Here is an 8,233-nt window from a genome sequence, read left to right on the forward strand (position 1 = left end):
GATACTATGGGAAAGAAAACTTTTAAGAATCAGGAGAGTTCTAGGTAATTTAGTCTCTAGAACAGGAATTGAATTATTTTTGCTACGTTTCTTTATATCCCACTTTTACATGGTATGGGAAAACCTGTAGGATCATACTGTTACTGACCAAGCAAATCAGCTGATTGTGGTGAAGGAAAGTACAGCATTTATTTTAAGGGTCAAGCAGGGAATATGGGCAGCCAGTGCTCAAAAGACCAAACTCCCCAGTGTGTTTCAGAGAAGAGTCTTTAAATGCAAGGTAAAGGAGGGGAGTCTGGGTGTGTGATCAGCTTACGCACAATTCTCTGATTGGTTGATGGTGACATCACTGGATGGAGTCACAGGTTAACATTATTATGTGCCAGGCAGTCTGGAAACTATGTGTTTAGGATTATCATGCAGTTAATTTCTATCTGGTTCCAGTTTTATTTGTAAAACAACTGAAAACATCTCAGGGTTGTATATCAGACACTGCTATCTATGTTCCTTAGTGAGGAACTAAAGATTCCATGACTGCTATATGGCAGATTTCCTGTTGAAATTGTTACCAGTCCTCCTATCCCAGCTGCCATGTATTTTGTTTCTAGCATGTTAACATTCTTTCAGTCATTAACTCCTGAGTCAGCATTTTTTTTTTTTTTTTTTAAACTCAGGGGAGGCCCAGGAACCTGGTTTTTCTACAAACAAAAAGCAGATGGAGGACATGAGGAGGAGTCTGTCCTGGGAAAGCCCCATAGGATTCTGCCTGTTTACATTATTTAGAATTGACATTCTCTATTGTTGCTCTGCTGCCATGCTCTATTGTGACTGCTGTCTTCGAGGTCACATTCCTAACTTCTGACCAAGAAATGAATGGGAACAATTCCTAATTATCTCCAATTAGAAAAACCTAGGAAAGTAATCTGATCAGTCTGGCTTTCTTTGAGTATGCATTTCATAACTATGAGTAGATTACAAAAAGGAATTGAGGCTCTTTGTTTGAATATTTATTTTTAAATTATAATGCAGTATTATTTATATGCATATGTGTTTCCCAGTAACCTTGAAACTCTTTAAAACAGTTGAAACGACAGTGAGTGTAGGTTCACAACCGTCAAGAAGAACTCTAAGGCTAATAGGAATAGAATATTCTGTGATAACTAACGGTGAGAAGTTAGGATGAAGAGGAAAGTGGTGAGTTGCTGTATTAAACATCTGTAGCTGTATTGAACAAATGAAAACTATGGAGAAGGATATTTAAAGACATGAAATGACCTTTTGCAGTGCTCAGAAACAGATATGTTGGGTGTTGTGAATATGGGCTATAAAGTGTACAAAACGGTTTTAAGAGATGTTTCCTGTCTTAGAGGCATTTGGAGAAATAAGGAAAATGTTCAATTCTCTAGCACTATAAAGTTTATCTGACTGATTTTAAATGAATGTGTCCATCAACAGATATATTATATTATGATGATTATTATATTTTGCATAAATATTTAAAGGAAGAAAATTTATGGTATACAAGTGTGTCCAGCCATAGAAGAAAAGGACTTAGAGTAGGAAATAATCAATGGACAATAATTGGATCTGAATACAGAATGAGAAAAGGCGCATTTCCATGCACAAAACATGGGAAACAGATGATCTTGAATAGACTGCTCTCACAGGAACAACTTATTTATATTGTAAAGTAGATGAAAGAACTGAAAAGTTGTGGTACAGCCAGATAGAAGAGAGTCGTAGAGAATAAGGTCTATGTATGGCAATGCAGAGGTAATAAGTATTTCTAACAGAACAATGGAAAATGAAAGCAATTTAATTAGACTGTAGAGTTCAAGATTGTTAGAAATATAAGAAAATAAAAAACTGAAAATGAGAGATTGGGTGAGATTGCTACTATCTGTTTTATAATCATGAGAGCACAGAAGAGATGAAGTGCAAAATGAATGGGAAAAGAGTGCCACTGGCAGGAGGATATTAACTGAAAACTGATGATGGAGGAAGAGAACAATAAGCACATGTTTCTGAGGATTTTTTTCTTTTAAATCACTGTGCTACTTTTAAGGAGCCTTTCTAGAATCTCTTCCACTATTGCAGTGTCTTTAGTCAAGCTTAATTGCAAGAAAGGATGAGAAAATTATTGTAACGTCACTGCCTTTAAGATATAATTGGAATTATGTTACAGACTGGAAAAGAAAACATGGATATATATGGATACAGAAAAGGCAATATTACATTTCTGCAAAAAGTATTGCCAGCAGTGTTTATTTTTAACTGATAAGAAAATGAATTTCAAGTTTTCTCTAAAAGAAATATCAAATTCTGAAACTAAAAGTATATGGAGTTTCCAATTTGTATGTAAGAGCCCAATGAATTGTAATGTTACTTGAAACAACATGAAAGTGAAAGTCTCTCAGTCATGTCTGATTCTTTGCGACCCCATGGACTATACAGTCCATGTATTTCTCCAGGCCAGAATACTGAAGTGGGTAGCTTTCCTTTCTCCAGGGGATCATCCTAACCCAGGGTTTGAACCCAGGTCTCCTGCATTGCAGGTGGGTTCTTTACAACCTTAGCCACAAGTAAAGGCCAAGAATACTGGAGTGCGTAGCCTATCTCTTTGCCAGCGGATCTTCCCAACCCAGCAATTGAACCAGGGTCTCCTGCATTGCAGGGAGATTCTTTACGACCTGAGCTCTCAGAGAAGCCCAATATCCTACATAACATTGAAACAAAATTATTCTAACCAGGCATGTTTATCTTGCAGTTGCCAGTTTACATATATTTGAATGAGAAAATAAATATACATAGGGTTTCACACTGGTTTTAATTTTGAACAATTATAGATATGTAAAATTAATATGTGGTATGTGTTCCTACATCAATTCACACATTTTGAAATGTTTCAAGGAAAAAAAGTGGGTGTGGGAGAGTTGCCTAGCTATAGCACTCTATATATAAATCCTTAAATTTAGATAGGCTAAGGTAAGAATCACGTAAAAAAAAAAGGATGGAGATTTTTCTCTTGGTTGTAATACAATATATTTCTAAATATGAAATAATGCAAATAACTGATTGTATTTAAAATAGTCTGGGACATAAGTATAACGATTTGCTAGATATTCATTGCAACAAAGTTTTGCGCTGAAGCATGTCTAACAATTAAGGAAAGGACAACCAAAGACTTTATAGTGCTCTTATCTGAGTGACTTTTAATCTTTGCTGTTGCATTTGTAAATCCTCGTGTATGCTTAGTTAGGGCCTATTTGTTGCCTTGTTTCATCACTCTTCTGTTTTTTGCTGCCACAGTACCCATTTCAACTTAGAATAATGCATCTGCATTTGGCATATGTAAACATTAAAGGCAAAAAGGGATACTTTACCATGGTGCAAGAAGGAATAAATGAAAGTAATAGGGGTGGAAATAAGAGAACAGCAAATGTCAAAAGAAATCACCAAAATCATTTTTATTAACCTTAACAGAAAACTTGGAAAGATACAAGGGCAAAAGTATCTTTTAAAACATTAGACCAAAACAGAACAAAAACAGTGGAATTTAAAGAGTTTTACTTTAAGTATGAAATTATATGAATGAATTTTTATCTCTATTCCTTTCATCAGAAATATTATTTCATTGTCACCTAAGAAATTTTCAGTAACTGAGTTTAAGAGTAGATACACTGTCTCTGCCTCACCTGTCACTGAAAAAAAGAACCTCACAGTGAAAATTAAAAAAAAAAGAAATAATACATGATGGCATTATATCTTAAGCACAGAATAAAGAAATAATTTATTCGTTGTTATATTTTCTTTGATTCTCAAAAAAATAATAGGTTTGTTTTTTCAGTTCAAATCAGGGAAAGCTGTTTCTATTGTTTCCTTTCATTGAAACTCATTTCCATTTGAAGGAATCTGAAAAACTAGGTCAGCATTTCTCAATAGTTACTAGTTAAAATTACAGAATTCTGTTCCTTGCTACAGACCCACTGAACCAGTATTTCTGAAGATGATTTTCTATACACTCTCATGTACCCCCAGGGATGTCCAAGTTCAAATTTCTAAAATTTGAAAAGCAATGGGCAACACAGTAATATAAACTTTACCCTGAAAAATTCATAAGAACCAGAGTAAGTTAAATATCCAAAGGTAAAACAAAAGCATGAAAAAGTGATTTTTTATTGATATATTATGTATGTATTGCACATTCACATGTTATTAATTGATACTGAAATTTTAATAGACACTATATACATATATGTATTCATAATACACTTCCTTACATCTGTCTGTGAATATACAGAATTGAGTACAAGTATTTGTATATCAATCCAAATATCATATAAAAGGAATTTATATATATGTCTTGCAAGTAAATTTTTTTCCAGTTACTCAAGCACATTTATTTTTCCACTTAATATTCCTTAAGCTTACTAGTCACTTATGTGGTATATTCTATTTAGATTGCATTTTACTGTAAACTAATTGAAAGCAATATTTCTATATGATATTTTTTTTATATCCCTGAACACTGTGCTTTACATGTAGTATTCTAGGTATGCAAGTTGAAAATGTTACTACCCATGTGTTATGAAAGCATATACTAACATAAGTTTGAAAAGAGATAAGCAATATATTCTAGCCTGTGGGTAGGATGATACTTAAATATGGGATACATTTGGTCTTCTGTGAATAAATTTCATCTATTATCATTTTTTCTCAGATTCTCTGTAATTATCAGCTATTCAAACACAGAAAACACTGAAGGTTAAATTCAAGACTATTTAAAATTAAGCTAAATGGTCTAGTTTACTTTCTGTGAGTAATAGAAGTTAGAATAAATCTTCTGTCTTATGGATAATGGGAAGTGGCTCATGAGTAGGTAAACCTAAGCAGCAAGCAATACGATATTTAAAAAGATATTTGTGACAATTACAGCAGAAGTTATCACTCACAACTTAGAGAAGAAAGTCATCTTAGAAAATAACTAGCTCAACCATACAATTTAAATATTAGAAAACTCAAGCTAAGAGCTATTAAGTGATTAAGCCAAATTAACTCACAGAGTTAACTATGGACTTGAGAACAAAATCTAATTCTCTTGAGTTTAACTCTGATGCTTAAAGAAAAAAAAAAAAAAGCGTGCTGCCTTCATAGATTCCATACAAGGCAAGGTCAAACAGATAAACAAATAGATAGGTGCAGCCACAAACACAATAATCTCTCTTCCCCCAGCTCCTAATTGAACGGTGGTGATATGTTCTCACCAGGGAAGACTGTCCATATTTTTCATTACTCCTCCAGCTACCTGTCATAGCAGTCATGACCTGACTGAATGAGGCCAATAGATGTGAGCGAGAAAGAGAGAGAAATAGCCTGTGTGTGCGTGTGTGTGTGTGTGTGTGTGTGTGTGTGTGTGAGACAGAGAGAGTTTGTGTGTGTGTTTTGGATTTGGAAGTGGGTCTTTCTGCCCAGTTTGCTCTCATAGGAAAGAGACTCTACCTTGGACTCTGCACACTGAGAATACAAGCAACTTCATCCCTTACCCTGGACCTAGGGAGAAGTAGATAAATGTTTCTAAAAAGTAGAAATGGATGCGAGAGTTGGACTGTGAAGAAAGCTGAGCACTGAAGAATTGATGCTTTTGAACTGTGGTGTTGGAGAAGACTCTTGAGAGTCCCTTGGACTGCAAGGAGATCCAACCAGTCCATTCTAAAGAAGATCAGTCCTGGGTGTTCTTTGGAAGGAATGATGCTAAAGCTGAATCTCTAGTACTTTGGCCACTTCATGCGAAGAGTTACTCATTGAAAAGACTCTGATGCTGGGAGGGACTGGGGGCAAGAGGAAAAGGGGACGACAGAGGTTGAGATGGCTGGATGGCATCACTGACTCGATGGACGTGAGTTTGAGTGAACTCCGGGAGCTGGTGATGGACAGGGAGACCTGGCATGCAGCAATTCATGGAGTCGCAAAGAGTCGGACACAACTGAGCGACTGAACTGAAGTGAAAGTCATGTCCAACTCAGTGACCCCCATGGACTGTGTAGCCTGCCAGGCTTCTCTGTCCATGGAATTCTCCAGGCCAGAATCTCCCAAGGATCTTCCCAACCCAGATATCAAACCCAGGTCTCCGGCATATTAGGCAGGTTCTTTACCATCTAAGCCATGAGGGAAGCCATCAGAGAAGTTAAGTAACAAATAAACCAGCAAATAACAATAGCAAACCATGGGAGTTGGGGCAGAAATGAAAATTACTACGTTGTATTACATAATATCTAGATTACAACAAAAATTATAAAATATAAGCAGAAGCAAAATAATCTGAGCATAGCTGGACAGAAATAGCAAACAACAGAAACTGCCAGTGAGAGTAACCATATATTAGATTTAAAACAAGGAGTTTGGAGTAGCCGTTATATATAATGATGTGTGTTGTGCTGTGCTCAGTTTCTCAGTTTTGTCCAAATGTCTGCAAACCCATGGACTATAGCCTGCCAGGCTACTCTGTCCATGGGATTTTGCAGGCGTGAATACTGGAGTGGGTTACAATTTCCTTCTCCAGGGGATCTTCTCTATCTAGATCAAACCCAGGTCTCCCAAATTGCAAGCAGGCTTTTTACCATCTGAGATACCAGAGAAGCCCCTTGGGAACTGTAACATCTTGATAAAGGAAATTGAGGCTAATTCAAAGTAATGGGAAGATACTTCATGCTCTTGGATTGGGAGAATTAATATTATTAAAATTTTCATAATACCTAAAGCAATCTCCAGATTTAATGTGATCTCTACCAAATTATTCATGACATTTTTCACAGAATTAGCACAAATAATCCTAAAATTTATATGGAATGTAAGAGACACAGAATTGCCAAAGCTATCCTGATGAAAAAGAACAAATCTGGAGACATAACCCTCCCAGACTTCAGACAATACCACATAGCTACAGTAAACAAAATATCATGAATTTGGCTCTGAAACAGACTTATGGATCAAAGTAACAGAATAGGGAGCCTAGAAATAAACCTACACACCTGTGGTCAATTAATCTTCAACAAAGGAGGTATGAGTACATGATGGAGAAAAGACAGTTTCTTTGCCAGTGTTGTTAAGAGAATTGGAAAGCAGAATGTATATCAATAAAATTAGAATACTCCTTCACACCATACACACACACACACACACACACACACACACACAGAAGTAAACTAAAAATGACTTAAAGACTTAAAGAAATGACACCATGAAACTCCTAGAAGAAAACTTAGGCAAAAACATTCTCTGACATGAACCATAGCAATGTTCTCTTAGGTCAATCCCCCAAGGCAAAAGAAATAAAAGTAAACAAATGGGACCAAATCAAATTTATAAGCTTCTGCACAGTATAGGATGAAAGGAAACATGAAAAGAAAGATGAAAACATACAAACAGGGAGAAAATATTTGCAAATGATATGACCAATGAGGGCTTAGTTTCTAAAATATACAAGTAGCACATGCAACTCAATAACAAAAAAAAACAAACAAAAAATCCAGTCAAAAACAGCAGACATCCAGAAGAACAAGATGGCGGAGGAGCAGTTGGATGTGGAGTATATCTTTCTCCATGGATACATCAGGAATACACCTTCAGACACAGAAGGGCATGCAGAACACCAGCTGAGAGTGGACAGGAGTACCTGACCAGTGGAAAAGACTATATTGAACCATGTAAAACTCACCAGCATTGGCAACTGAGCAATAGAGAGTGTGGCCCATCAAAGACTGACACACTGAACTAGTGTAGGACCCCACCCAGGGTGCCCCTTTAAGTGCCTGATGCACCAGTCTGCAGAGTAGGACCCCAGTCAGGGGGGCGCCTCTATGTGCCTGACGCGCTGAACAATAGAGAAGGACCCCAGGCAAGAGAGCCTTCTAAGTGCCTGAATCGGTGGAGCTACAGAGAAAGACTGGCCAAAGAGGCCTTCTGTTCGCCAGCTACAAGAGGCTTGAAAAAAGACTCTGATAGGACCATAACTTCTGTGTTGGAGGCTGTCCATGTCCCCCGCGCACTTGGTGCCACCAAGATCTGCACAAGCCAAGTAGCTGCACCACCTTCACGCTCAACTTGGACTGGGGCAGAGCTGCCTTAGGGGAAAAAAATGTCTTGCGTCTATATGTGCGGGGTTCCTTCATTGTGTCTGACTCTTTGCAACCCTGTAGACTGTGGCTTGCCAAGCTTCTCTGTCAGAGATGGGATT

At 37.0% G+C, this 8,233-nt stretch overlaps 1 long non-coding RNA gene across 1 annotated transcript in view; it reads left to right on the top strand.

Moving 5' to 3' along the window:
- The window catches only part of LOC121819803 (uncharacterized), a 168,416-nt gene extending 163,708 nt beyond the window's left edge, over positions 1-4,708 (top strand). The window contains exon 4 of the long non-coding RNA XR_006060103.2: positions 675-4,708. This is a non-coding gene — a long non-coding RNA (uncharacterized LOC121819803). The remainder of the gene's footprint in view (positions 1-674) is intronic.
- The last annotated feature ends 3,525 nt before the right edge of the window (positions 4,709-8,233 follow it).

The sequence above is a fragment of the Ovis aries genome, chromosome 6 (genome assembly GCF_016772045.2).
Source record: "Ovis aries strain OAR_USU_Benz2616 breed Rambouillet chromosome 6, ARS-UI_Ramb_v3.0, whole genome shotgun sequence".
Lineage (NCBI taxonomy): Eukaryota > Metazoa > Chordata > Mammalia > Artiodactyla > Bovidae > Ovis > Ovis aries.